Source organism: Piliocolobus tephrosceles, chromosome 2, assembly GCF_002776525.5.
Source record: "Piliocolobus tephrosceles isolate RC106 chromosome 2, ASM277652v3, whole genome shotgun sequence".
Classification (NCBI taxonomy): Eukaryota; Metazoa; Chordata; class Mammalia; order Primates; family Cercopithecidae; genus Piliocolobus; species Piliocolobus tephrosceles.
The window spans coordinates 65,577,329-65,591,425 of record NC_045435.1 but is presented as its reverse complement, the minus strand read 5'-3'; the positions used below and the strand labels follow the sequence as shown (position 1 = coordinate 65,591,425).

The window sequence follows — 14,097 nt, the reverse complement described above, 5'->3', positions numbered from 1 at the left end:
TTGATTTTTCAAACATTAAATCAGTCCTGCAGCCCTGGAATAAACCTTAGTCACAGTATATAATTCTTTAATATATTGCTGAATTATGTTTACTAATATTTTGATAAAGATTTTTGCATTTATATTCATGTTATTTTCTAGTTTTTGTTTTCTATTTTTTGAGGGGGACGGTGTGTGTGCTATCTTTGATTTTTCCCTAGTCTTTATTCCCTAGTCTTCTACTGTCTAGAAGAGATTGTGTACAACTGGGATTAATTCTTTTTTAAATATTTGGTAAAATTCTTTGGTGAAACCATCTGAAATTGGAGGGCATTTTATGGGGCAGTTTTTCAATTACAAATGCATCTTCCTTAATGATTATAGAGCCACTTTAATTATCTATTTCATATTGGGTAAGTTATAGTAGTTTCTGTTTTTCAAAGAATTGGTCCATTTCTTCTAAGTTGTCAGTTGTTTGTAGTATTCTCTTATTGCACTTTTGATATCTACAAGGTCTACAGTGATATCCTCTGCTTCATTTTCTTGTAAAAAATGAAGTAATTTTTGACTTCTTCCTTTTCATTTGTCTGTCTTGCTATAAGTTTGCCAGTGATCATTTCCATTAACGAGCTCATTGTTCTATTAATTTCCTCTGTTGTTTTTCTGTGTGAAAAATAATTGATGTCTGCACTTATCTTCATTATTTCTCTCTTTTTCCTTGCCTTCAGTCTATTTTGCTTATCTAGGTTCTTGTAGTGGGAGCTTTGATTATTGATTTGAACTATTTCTCTCCTTTTTTAATGCTTCTTTTCTTAGATTATTGATTTGACATTTTTCCTCTTTTCTAGCATTTAGTGCTAGAAATTCCCCCTTTCTACACTGCTTTAGCTTCTCTGTATGATTTCAGTTCTTTACATTTGTTGGGGCTTGTTTTATGGCCCAGGATATTATCCATTTTGGCATATCTTCCATATCCTTGGCCTTTGTTGATGCCAGGGGCACTTAAACAGGTTGTGTATGCTACCGTTGTTTGGCTGAGGGCCTTACAAATATCAATAAGAATTTGTTGACAGATGGTATTGAGTTTTATTAACATATCCTTACTGTTTTCTCTGTAGTTTTTATCAATTGTTGAGAGTAGGGTATGGAGCTTTTCAATTATAATTTGGGATTTCTCTGTTTCTCCTTCTAGTTCTATCAATCTTTGCTTCACATATTTTGTAGTTCTGTTGTTTGGTGCATATATCTTAGTGGATTAAGCCTTTTATCACCATATAATGTCTATCTCTGGTGATATTCTTGGATCTGAGGTCTACTTTATCTGATATTAATATAGCCACTCCTGCTTTCCTTTAATTCATGTTTGCATAATACATCTTTTTCCATCTTCTCACTTTCCACCTGCATACATCTTATTTGAAGTAATTTTACTTGAAGTTTGTTTTTTAATCTATTCAGTATTTTAATGTATATTTTAAACCATATATATTTAAATAATTATTGACATGTTAAGACTTATGTCTGTCATTTTAATTTTTGTTTTCTCTGTTTTTTATTCCTCTGTTTTCTTTTTCCTGCCTTCCTGTGGGTTACCTGAACATTTTTTAGATCTCATTTTTGTTCATATATAGTGTTTTTGAGGATATCTCTATGTTTAGCTTTTTACGTTGTTGCTCTAAAGACCTTTACATTCCATTACTGTCCTCATTTATAATGTAGTTGTATTTAAATATTTCCTCTAATGCATTTAGAACCAAATCCGACAATATTATGATTTTTATATCAACTATCAAAAATAGCTTAGAAAACTGAAAAGAAGGAACGCCTATTGTGTTTATCCATATTTTTGCTAATCATATTCTTTCTTCCTCCTTGTTCCAAGTTTCCTTCTTTTGTGTGTGTGTGTGTGTGTGTTTAGAGAACTTCCTTTATCCATTCTTTTAAATGAGATCTGCTGAATTGCCCTTTGTCTAAGATTGTCCTACAGGTCTCTGAGAGATACTTTCAGATATTTTCAGTCTTATTTTCTCTCTGTTTTTCAGATTGGATAATTTCTATTGTTATTTTTTTCACAATACATTGATTATGTTCTCTGTTCCCTCCATTCTGCTGTTGTGTCCACACACCAATCTTTCTATCTTGGTTATCATATTGTTTTAGTTCTAAAATTTCTACCTGGGGCCGGGCCTTGTTGCTCATGCCTGTAATCATAGCACTTTGGGAGGCTGAGGCGAGCAGATTGCTTGAGCTCAGGAGTTTGAGAGCAGCCTGGGCAACATGGTGAAACCCCATCTCTACAAAAAAATACAAAAATCAGCCGGGCGTGGTGGCTTGTGCCTGTAGTCCCAGCTATGTGGGGGGTGAGGCAGAAAAGATGGCTTGAACCTGGGAGGTTGAGGCTGCAGTGAGCTGAGATCACGCCACAGTACTCCAGCCTGGATGACACAGTGAGACCCTGGCTCAAAAAATAAAATTTCCACTCAGTTCTGTTTTATATTTCCTATTTCTTCACTGAGACTTCATTGAGATTTTTTTCATTAAGACTTTCTCATTTTCCTTTGTTTCAAGCAGATTTGTAATCTTTTTATCCAGCAGATTTAGCATGACTGTTTTAAAATCTTCAATAATTCTAATGTCTCTATCATCTTGGTGCTAATATTGTCTTATTGACTGTCTTCTTTCAGTCAGATTTAGATCTTACTGGTTCTTAGTATGATAGATGTTTTCAGTCGAAATCTAGACATTTTTGTATTATATTACAAGATTTCATCTTATTTATACCTCTGTTTTAGCTGCATTTTCCAGCACCACTTCAGCAGGGAAGGCAGAAACAATGTTTTGTCACTGCCAAATGAGATAGCAGTCCCTGTTGTTCACTTGGCCTCTGTTGATGCTAGAGGTGATGTTAGGCTCCACATTATTGCTGGGTGGCGATGGAAGTCTCGGCTTCCCATGTAATCTCCAGCAACACAGCAGGGATGAGGGTTGAGGTGTCTCATGACTACTCAGTAAGGATAAACATCTGAGCTCCCTACTCAGCCTTCTCTGACACCAGTCCAGTGGTATTGTTGGGGAGCCTCATTATAGTCTCACAAGAATGGATATCTAGGCTCCCCACTTCATCTTTGCTGGTGTGGGTCAGGTGAGACCACATTTTTTTCAGTGGTGTTTGGCTGGAATAGAATGGTTGTTTTCTACACGTTTTCTGGTAGGCTGCCATCTCCTAATCCTTTGACAAGATAGTAGACTTTTGCTTGGAATTGTCTTTTTTTTTTCCTGGGCCCATTGGCAGTGATGGATTGCTAGCTTCTTCAGCTCCAGGTCTGGGATATATGACACGAAAAGGAAATCCTGGAAATTCACTTCCATCTTATTCCTTAAATCCTAAAGTCCCTACCTGGTTTACCTTCTTTATTCCACTTTTCAGGGGTCTATGGAATAGGGAAAACCACATCTGTCTATCTTCCCAGAAGTAAAAGTTCATGGATCTTTATTTAATAGGCAGATGAAGACCTCAGATAAAGATGCTATTTTTGAGGATTTGACCCCCTACATTTTATTTTAGCTAGTAATTAAATAATCCTACTAATAGCACTCAGAACTATCAGTAACTAATAGGTAAATAACTCAAGTCTACTCACACAGGGCACCCACCATAATCTCCTACTTACTTACCCCAGGCCCTCAACAATGGTCTATATCTTTGACACTGTCCCTTTAACTAAGATACGCTTCTCTAATAAAAGAGAACATATCCTTGGTCTATATCCTTGATTAAACCTCCAACATTCTTGGAAGATATTATTTAGCCCTGGTTATATACATATGGTTAATTTGTTAATCAGACTGCAACATCCAGTATTTGCCAAATGATTCCAAACCCTGCTTCAGAAGTCAATTTGGAGAAAACACTCAGAATAGCTCTATCCACTTTCAAGTCTTCAATTACTATTTACACAAATCACCCAAATGATAGCTCCAGCTTAGAGTTCTCTTCGTTTTCCAGCACTATCTGTCTACCTGGCCACCTGAACTTGGAGTCTGTTTCTTCAATCTCGCTATCGCCCAACCTAACCAATGACACTCTCTTCCTATTCCTACCCAACAAACCTAGTTATTCTCCAATGTTTCCCATATATGGGAATGAGTAACACCATTCAGGCAGTTAACAAGACAGAAACTGGCAGCCATCTTTGGCTATTTCTTTTCTCTTGACTCATATTCCCAGTAGTATACTGTGTAACAAGTTATCTTTAAAAACAAGAATATATACAAACATATTTAGATTTATGATAGATGGTATTGATATAAAACTATAGCACACAGTTTATGAATAATAATAAAATATACGATACCCTTTATTGTAAATTTCATATAGCATATTGATTCTCACAGAATACTTTCATTGTTTTTTGCCAAACTCTTAGATCCATAGCCAACTTATGGTTACAACTAATGGATGAGCGTATTTCTGACCTGTATGTTGGTGGATCATTTCCTTTACATTAAAGAGTAAGACGAGGGTGAAACAATAAAAACATATACTGAAATTTTATTGATTTTTCCGTAATGTGAATGACTTCTTTGATGGATCAAATGATTGTTTTTACACACTGGAAGAATATTTGCTCAATTTCACATGATTTAACAATGAGACATCTATAGACACGACACACTTAATCTGAATCATTGACACTTTCTCCATCACTTTCTTAAGTCTAGAAAATCAACAGTACAATAAATCAAGCCCTGAGTTATAGTACTTGACAATTTCTGAGGAACAAATCCTCCCACCGTCGCTGATTTCAAGCTACCAATATGACATAACTGAATGTGAATTGGAAAGATTTGTGCAGTAATACACCAACATATAGTATTTCACCAAAAAATACTACAGATATAAATAACCTCAAGAGTTATGTAGCTAATAGGAAATAATTAGGGATGAATGACTTTTGAGTACTTGCTACCCTTGTTTTGATATAATTTATTATAAGTTTATGTAATTTAATTTTTAATATCTGTGTTTAACAACCAAGTCACAGGATTTCTGAAAATTTAAAATCAGCTCTTGCAAATCAGTGTGAGCCAGGTTTAGCTGTAAGTATCCAATCTAGAGCCTGATGATTCTATCTAAAAAAAAAAAAAACCTTAAAATCAGTTTACTTTTCTTCATTTCTGCCATGATCTCCCTAGTCTAAGTTTTCACTGTTTTTTATTAGACCCTCAAAACAGCCTCTTGCTTTTCTACATCTATACTTAACCCTTCCCAACTTGTTCTTCAAGTTTCAGCCAGTGTAATTTTCTTAAAATGCCAATATGATTATGTTGACCAATGCATTTATTAATTTGTTTATTTAGCAAATGATTATTGAGTTTCATGTCCTAGGCACTGTTTTAGTGGATTAGGATAAATGTGTGAATGAAGGATAACAATTGCTTCCTTCATGGAGAGTACATATGGCTTGCAGAGGAGGGCCAGGGTATAGACGATGCGCTAAACATAATAAATAAATTAGAAGGTAATGAGTGCTATGGGGAGAAAAAATGCAAAGCAAGGTAAAAGTAGATATGGTAGGGAAGTTACAGTATTAAGTCTGATGCTCAGGATATGCCTGATAAACAAGGTAACATTTGAGAAAGGACTTCAATAAGATAAGGATTAGCCATTTGGATTTGAGGGGGAAATAGTCAGTGGGCACAGAGACCAGTGTAGCTAGAGCACCATGAGCAGTGGAGAGGGCTGAAAAAAAGTTATGTTGGAGAGCTATAGAGAAAATAACATGGAAGTTCCTGCAGGTCATTGTATAGACTTCAGTTTTTACCCTGATTGAAATAGGGAACCATCACAGTGTTTTGACCAGAAGAGTGTCAAACTTTTGAAGAAGATCACTCTTGCTTAAAATCCTTCAGTGTCTTCCCATTGCTCTTTAGATAAAATCTAGCATTCTTCGCATAGCCCTTCAAGTCCCACAGAATGTGGTCTTTGTGTCATCTCACCATTCTGATCTCTTGCTTCTCTCTTCCTCCCTCCTATTTCTTCCAGTCCTTGAATGGGGTGATACTCTCTACATCAGATAGAGCCTCCATCAGACACTCATAGCTACCTGAACCTGTCCTTCATAATAATACTTCCATACTAAATGGTTGATTGTGATTTCATGACCAGTTGTTGATTGTATATGTTGCCTACCTGCACTACTCTTCCCTGCTGGAAAGGAAGCTAGATTTAAGCAGCAATATTGTATCTTTTGTTCACTGATGTATCTCAAAGAATTAAACCAGTGCTTAGGACATAGTAGACAAATATCAATTGAATGAATGAATGTCTTATATATTAATATTTTCCCAGTGTTTAAGCAAGAGTCTAATCCATTATAGACATTCTGTAATTTTTTGTAGAATGAATAGATAATCAAATGGATGGATGAATGAATGGATGATTGAATGAGTGAAAATAATGAGCAAGTGAATGATGTGTATTTCTATTGTATTCCCAGTACTGAACTCAAAATCTGGCTCATGGTAGTACATTCTGTAATTTTTTTCTTTCTCTTTTTTTTTTTTTTTTTTTGCTGTTGAGTGAATAGATAACTGAATAGATGGGTGAATAGATTGAATAGATGCTTGAATGTGTGAAAATATGGAAGGACTGAATGAACAAATGAATGAATGGATCATTTTTAGGCAAGTCAGAAGAGTTTCCGTCTTCCAAAAAGAATATCTCTTCTGCCCAGAGTGGGTCACTTGCTCGGCCCATTAGTTCTCTATTTGGTTTCCTGCCATGGATATATTTTGAAGAACATTTTTATTAGCTTTGGAGTCACTTGCAAGGTACTCTTGAATTCTCTTTTGGCTCGCCTGCATTCTTGTTCACACCTGACCTGCCATAGTTTGCGGATCTCCCTGGTTTCCTTACTTGGGCCACATTTCCAAGTGTCCCTTTGATCTCTGGCACATACTTTTGCTAGGCTTCCAATAAGGTGTTTTTAAACAGTCTCCAGATTTCCTGTGGCTTATTGACTTTTTAAATTATTCCTTTCATTTGTTTTTCCTAACCAGTGCCTACACTTGTTCTTAGGTTCCTTTTATAAAATTGAGTAACCACATGATATATAAATGTTCTCTCCCAGCCCAGAATGGTCACAGTGTTGTGATCACTCAGAGATACTTTTTCTTCCAGGTCCTGCCCACCACTGAAAGCCAAATCTAAAATATTTTTCTTCCTTAATAATTCTAAAAGACATTTTTCTAAGAGGAGATCATTTGTCTTATCCAATAATATATTTGTAATCTATATGTGAACCCTGAATAAATTAGTCTCCAAGAAAGTACAGAGCATGCTGTGTATATGTGCTGTAGAATGAGTGTGTGTGTGTGTGTGTGTATACTGCATAACGTACAGGCACTTTAAAAGTGATCTCATTTCTTTCTAAGTTGGAAAGTCTCTAATCATGATAACTCCTTTAGAGAAACCAAAATCTATTCGAATAGGAGTCAGAAAATGTTTTTGGTTCCCATCTATACAGATCAAACGATAGTTTGTTTCCTTCTTGTCCCATTTTCTCCTACCAAAGCCTATTTGAAGAAAGGAATCCAGCAACCTAAGAGAAATAGAAATCATTTAACATAACAAAAAATTCACTTTCACTTTTTTTAACCAAGCGTTTCATCAGTCAGGATTTTTCCTACCAAAGATGTTTATTTTCAGCCATTTGCTTTATTTGGCTAAAAGGTACGTTCTTTGCTACATTTAATAGTCATGTGTATGCTACTCAAAGTAGAGATCACAGAGTTTTCATCTGCAAATTTTTACCAGACTAAAGTGAACCAAAGAATATGTTAGAAATTTGAGCCTATAGTATATATATACTTCTCACAAATATTTTAGCAGACTGCCTGTTTCTCAAAAATTTTATATGATAAAACACATCATCAGTGTTTACTCAGATTATGGGTTGTGGTGCTAATGTAATAGATTTTGTCTTAAATAGTGAAAAGTGTAAATACACCTTTTTCCACTTCAAACTTTTGAATTCGTCAGGTTATAATGAAGAAGCTTTAAAGATTTGGTGATATGTTTTCCACCCATGATATTGACATATGCACATAATTACCTTTTTTTTTTCTTTTTGATACAATTTCATTATTTGTCATGCTGGCTGTGGCATACGAATAAAGCCAAAATATCATATTAGAATTCATGACAGTTTTCACATTGTATTATCAATATGTGGAAATAATTGTCTGCTCTGAGATTAAATTACATTATTGTGTATCTTTTTCATGCCTAATAAATAATGATGGATGGCTTTTATTTTCATCACCACCTGCAACCATTTAGTCACCCCTTGATTGTTGAAGATAAAATAATAAAAGGCAAGTGTTATGTTGCAAGCAGAAGAATGTAGTCAAAACAGTTGTATGTTCCTTGTTTCCATTTGCATTATTTGAGTCCCTAAAGAGCAATGCGTGGTGGTCTATAAAAGATAGCAACCTGGGAGAAACATGGCAAACGGTTTACGTAAATGAGGGAAGAAAGTGGGAAAATATTTTTTTCTAGTAGAACAATAATTATTTCTTGGTGCACGATTCTTAATCTGAAAATGAGTTTTTTGTTCTGTTGTGCAAATCAGTTACGTGCAATTAGAATGCAAAGCAGAGGCACATCTTACTGTTTAGCCTTTTTAAATAGAAATGAAAACAGCCCGGAAATTGTAGCAAAGTTGAAAATGCATGCTAGGTAATTTTGAAATCCAAAGACATAAAACCATGCATAATAAAAAGGCCACTCTAAACTCATTACATTTTTTGAAATTGGCAATTGGAAGGCTTAATTTTAAAATTAGAACTTGCATGTTTGGAAACTTATTAACTATATTTTGAATGGTCAAGTCCATTGCCAATGTTAAAGTGTGTTTTGTTTATCCTCCTGTATACAATTCCACTGCCTCATAATTGGGTTTTATCTATGTCTGACCTGCTCAGATGCTTTTTTTTTAATTGTTCAACATTATGCTTAAGCAAAATTGATTCACCTTTTCTGGTGAAACTTTTGAATTAAAATTATAATCAGCAAATGCTGTGAGTCTTAAGGGGAACAGAATTGCCTTGGAGGTTTATGATACTATTATATTTCATCTCCGAAGAATGTCAAGCTTTTTTACAAAATAAATATATGGTGTTTATAATGGAAACTAGTCATTTGATCATTTCAGCTGCAACAGTGAGGTAAGAAAGCAAACTGTAGACAAAATCTTTTTTGATATTTGGTAATGAGTCACAGGTTGACTCTTTACAGAACAGTTTCACATGTTTGGCTCTATTATCTTTAAATCAAAAGATGACAATCTCAGGCATAGCAGAGACTCAGACCAAAATCCAAAGGTAATCCTATCAAAATGTCAAGTTACTGCAGAGAAATGGCTTGAAAAATAGGCCAGCGGGCCATTATTTGATGAACCCCAAGTGAATGCATATGCTCGCGAGTCTGTCGTTAGCTGGGTGTTCTATTAATGTTCTTCCCAATTGTTTTAGAGCATTCATTTAAAAAGAACAGAGGGGCCTTCCCCTTGTTTATGGCTGTTTTTGCTATCTGACTACCCATCTCCCTCTGTAATTAAATGCCACGAATAAAATAATAATAAACATAATTTTATTTGTACCATTACTCACTGCAGAAATTACATCTTTACATTTCCTATGAGAATCAAAGAGCAGTCATGCCTGCTTCCTTCACATTTGAGAGAGCTGTGTAGAAGTCACAGGCTTTTCTAGATTATCTGAGCCTGGGGGGGAATTTTGTGGGTTAGCAACCTTTGAGACAAATTATTTTGCAGTGTGTACATGTATACCTATCTTCTCTTGACGATCGAGATTTTACCTGGCCCGTGTAAACACCTTAGAAGACTAATTCTATAAAACAGACTTGCATAAAAATCACCCACAACTTAAAACTGGGACATCTATCTGTGGGCATAACGCCATACACTCTAAAGAAAGTAAGCTTTAGCACATGCTGCAAAACTCTTCTAATTAGAAACCCCTGCTAGTCTTTTGTCCCACAGTGCTCAGTGGAAGTTCTAAGAATCCAAAGCTTTACCCAAATGTACCTTGCCCCAAGCATCCTGATCTCACTCCCTGGTAATAGGAAGTTCCAGAATGATATCCTCATGGAATGGTTTTATTTTTCTCTTGCATTATCTCTCATCTGTTGTGATTTTCTTCAGCCAAAGTCTCCCTGACATGACCTACCAAAAAAGAAAACATGTTGAATAACTGCACCATAAACACACAAAATGGAAACGCTGAACTAGCTTCATTAAAATAAATCATTCTTAGTACTGTAACCTTCTTTGTTTTAATTTCACACTTTCTATCATCCTAGTGGTTTGCTAGTTCTAATAAAGTTTCTGGAGTCTGTGCTACATATATGAAGACATTCAGGAGTTTTTAATGAACACCACAATTATTAACTTTCTTGCCTTACGTATTTGCAAGAAGGGGATGTATGAACAAAATAACTTATATCCAAGCATGCAGCTGAAATATTGGAACTTGAAAACTCCCCTGCCATTAACAGTTAATAGTTCAGTGCTCTGGGGTAACAGCAGTTGCTCTGCACTTCTCGGAAAAACATTTGGGTAAAAATACTTTGGACTAATAAAATTAATGTTAGAGTGACAACAACTTTCAACATCTGTGAAGCTTTTGGGGAACTTTCAACATTTAAAAGTAGTATATGCAATTTTATAATTTTTAGGCAATGTACCTATTTATAAATGTAATTTTTAACATCAAAGGAAAAATTGCTTTATCTAAAATGTATACTCAATATTCAAAGCATTACCACAAGATAAGCAATTTTGGACAAAGATTCTTAAAATAAACGTACTAACTGAGCAGTAAATATTTGTTCAATTGGACATTCTAAATGTTGAAATGTGTTAGTCATTTTGGTTAAACTAATACAGTACAATGAGATTGCTTTCACTTTTCCAGCAGCCTTCTTAAGTCATGTTAGTGTTTAAAAACTAGTCCTGGGCTCCAGAAAACACTGTGTTAGGGAAGGAAAAACAGACTCTTTGGCTAGAGTTATGGAAGGAGGGTGGAACCTTATGAGTTACATGACTACATAAGATGTAGGCAATTTTATTTTGGCAACAAATTCAGGCTTTTGCATTGGGTTTTTTTTTTTTTTTTTTTTTGGACTGTTAATTCAAATACACATGCACGGATCTCCTATGAAAGGAAAGATTCTTACTCATCTGCAGAGCATAGATAACAATTAATTGTTCCATTTCATCTTTTAGACTACAGTACCATGAGTTCAGGAACTCTACAAGCTGCGAAATTATCTACCCCAGGGTAGGTGACTAGGATCACAGTGTAATTACTCAAAAAATGGACTCAGATCATATCCCAAATCTACAGGAAGAGAGGTATATGCTTGATAAATAGTAAAGATGATGTCAAAGATCAGCTTTCTCCCTTTGGTGGAGTTGTCTTCACAATATTATACATATTATACACATTGTATTCACAATATTATATTCACAATACACAATATTCACAATATTACACATAAAGCACCTAGAACATAGAACCTCATGTGGTGATCATTTCTCAGGTGAAATAGTGCACTGGACTGTCCAACTATTTCATTAGCTAGATGTTTATTTGGAAACTCAAAACAAAAATGCAGAATGACTGGTGACATTTATGATATTTGCCACTGGGCCAGTGGACCTTCCTTCATGATAAAATAGGATCTCAGTCTCTAATCTGCATGTCCAGACCAAAGACAATTTGATGTAACTCCATTATAGCATATTTTAAACTTTTCTTGAAGTTCAGGAATATATCTTTCAGAATCCGTCAGTACTTCAGAAGCGTGGCTCGCCAAACCAATCAATCTAGTACAAAGTTTGTTTTTAGAATTCAAGTTCCTTGTTACTGCTTTGCAAGCAGATGTCTTCAAAGATATAATATGGTGAAGAGATTATGTGATTTTTGGGTGTAGCAATTCTGCCAGTTATAATTAAAAGGGCCAACATCCAAGTTTTGTTTTCTTTATAAACACTGCAGAGTGTGTCAGTGGCCAATCTAAAATTACCCACAGAGGAGTGTGTGCTCTCTTCTTTAGCACAAGATAATGAAGATGGTGTGTGAACGCACTATGGTTATAATAAGCTGATGGACTTGCGGTCCTACGCACAAACTTGTCCAAATGTAATTATAAGAGTTTTGAGAGAATTGTTGCTTCCTAAACTGACTAGTCAAGTGACTCAAAAGTTAATATCACCAAATTAACAGTCTGACTTTGAAGGTCTACAATTGTACCTTAGAAAATAAATACTTGCAATCAGTCATTCTTTCATACAGGGAAAAATATATCTTTGAGAAGCGTCTCAATGCAGGGTAGTCTATTCAGCATTCTCTCTATGTATTGCTTCTGGAGAGGTGAATTGAGTCTAAAAATAAAAAGTAACAAAGAGCTGAGCATCCAGCTCTTTCTCTCGTGTGTGGAGGAGAGAAGGCCAGTCTGAACCTGCACTGGTGCTGATGTGGTTGAGTGGGTGCATTTGTCAGGCTCTGCAGCCTGGATCACAAGGGGAAGAAATACAATTGGGGCCCACAGAAGGACAAGGAACATCTCAAGGTGATTACTAAATCATAAGCATCCTTAGCAGTTGTTCTCATATACAGAGAGAAAGAAAACAAGTCTATATAAAAGATTCAAGATATCAATATCTCATTCTCTCGGGAACTGGAAAACAATCTGAGACAGAGGGACATGGGTGTCAGAAATCTGGGTAGATCAGAGAGGGAAGCAAAGCAGGTCTTTCTCCATTGTGTTTTGGGCATAGTCTTTTCATAAATTTTGTGGACAAACTGTGATGTCTCCTTATCTTCCAAGTAATGAGCGTCAAGGCATCCCAGCATCTTTTGTGGGGAGTCCTCTTACTTGGTTGCTGTGGATGTGTGCCTTGTAGGTTGCCACAGGGGATTGGATGCTAGAGCGACTGATGACAAAAATCTCACTCAAACCAGCCTCATAGTTCACTGCAATTTCATTTGCTTTAGATGTTCACATTGGCCTAAGACCAATGTCTCCTGTCTCAAACTTGCCATATTGAACTACTGATCTATAATAGTTAAAATAAAATAAAATAAAATAAAGGTGAAAATAACTATAGTTTACCAAAACATCAATCATCCAATCCCAAAAACTTTTCCTTTGCTGAACTGTTTTTATATTTCCTTTTTTCCTGAGCTCTCTCTCTCTCCCTCTCTCTCTCTCTTTTTGTTTTTTTTTGTTTTGTTTTGTTTTGTTTTGTTTTTTTGAGACAGTGTCTCACTCTGTCACCCAGGCTGGAGTGCAGTGGCACGATCTTGCCTCAGTGAAAGCTCTGCCTTCTGGGCTCAGGTGATTCTCCCACCTAAGCCTCTCAAGTAGCTGGGAGTACAGGTACACACCACCAGACTTGGCCAATTTTTTTGCATTTTTTTGTAGCAACAGGCTTTCATCATGTTACTTAGGCTGGTCTCAAACTCCTGGACTCAAATGATCTACCCATCTTGTCCTCCCAAAGTTCTGGTATTACAGGCATGAGCCACCACACCCAGCCAGGTACATGTATCTTGACAGGTGATTCTCATATTACCACATGCTCCCTTCGTATAAATATAGGTACATGTTCACGTCCAATCCATTCCCCTAAATGTAGCCAGAGCAGTGTTTTTCAAAGGGCAAAGGGCAAATGTCATTCTTTAGTGTCTAAGTGAAGAGTAAAATACTTCCTCTAACCTGCACTCTTATCTAGGCTCACCTGACCTATTTCCCTTCATTCTCCCTGCTCCACCCACTCTGACCCTCTTTCTTTTTGTCTCCTGCCATCTGACTTTCATGTGCTAACCACACATCTGCCCCTCTCAGCATGGAATCCTTCCTCGTGGATGCCTCCCTAATGAAGTCAAATATTTCTATTTTTTGACATAGAAATATTGTAGAATGGAGCATGGTTATAATTTTACATTTATATGTGTATCCATTGGTCAGCATCTACTTCCTGGACTAAAGCTCTGTGGACTATAACCACGCCTATTTGGCTCCTT

The 14,097-nt window shown here is 35.9% G+C and overlaps 1 long non-coding RNA gene across 1 annotated transcript in view; it reads right to left on the bottom strand.

The window, feature by feature from the left end:
* Positions 1-9,775: 9,775 nt before the first annotated feature.
* The window catches only part of LOC111532782, a 36,833-nt gene continuing 32,511 nt past the window's right edge, over positions 9,776-14,097 (bottom strand). Inside the window, exon 3 of the long non-coding RNA XR_002728643.1 lies at positions 9,776-10,229. This is a non-coding gene — a long non-coding RNA (uncharacterized LOC111532782). The remainder of the gene's footprint in view (positions 10,230-14,097) is intronic.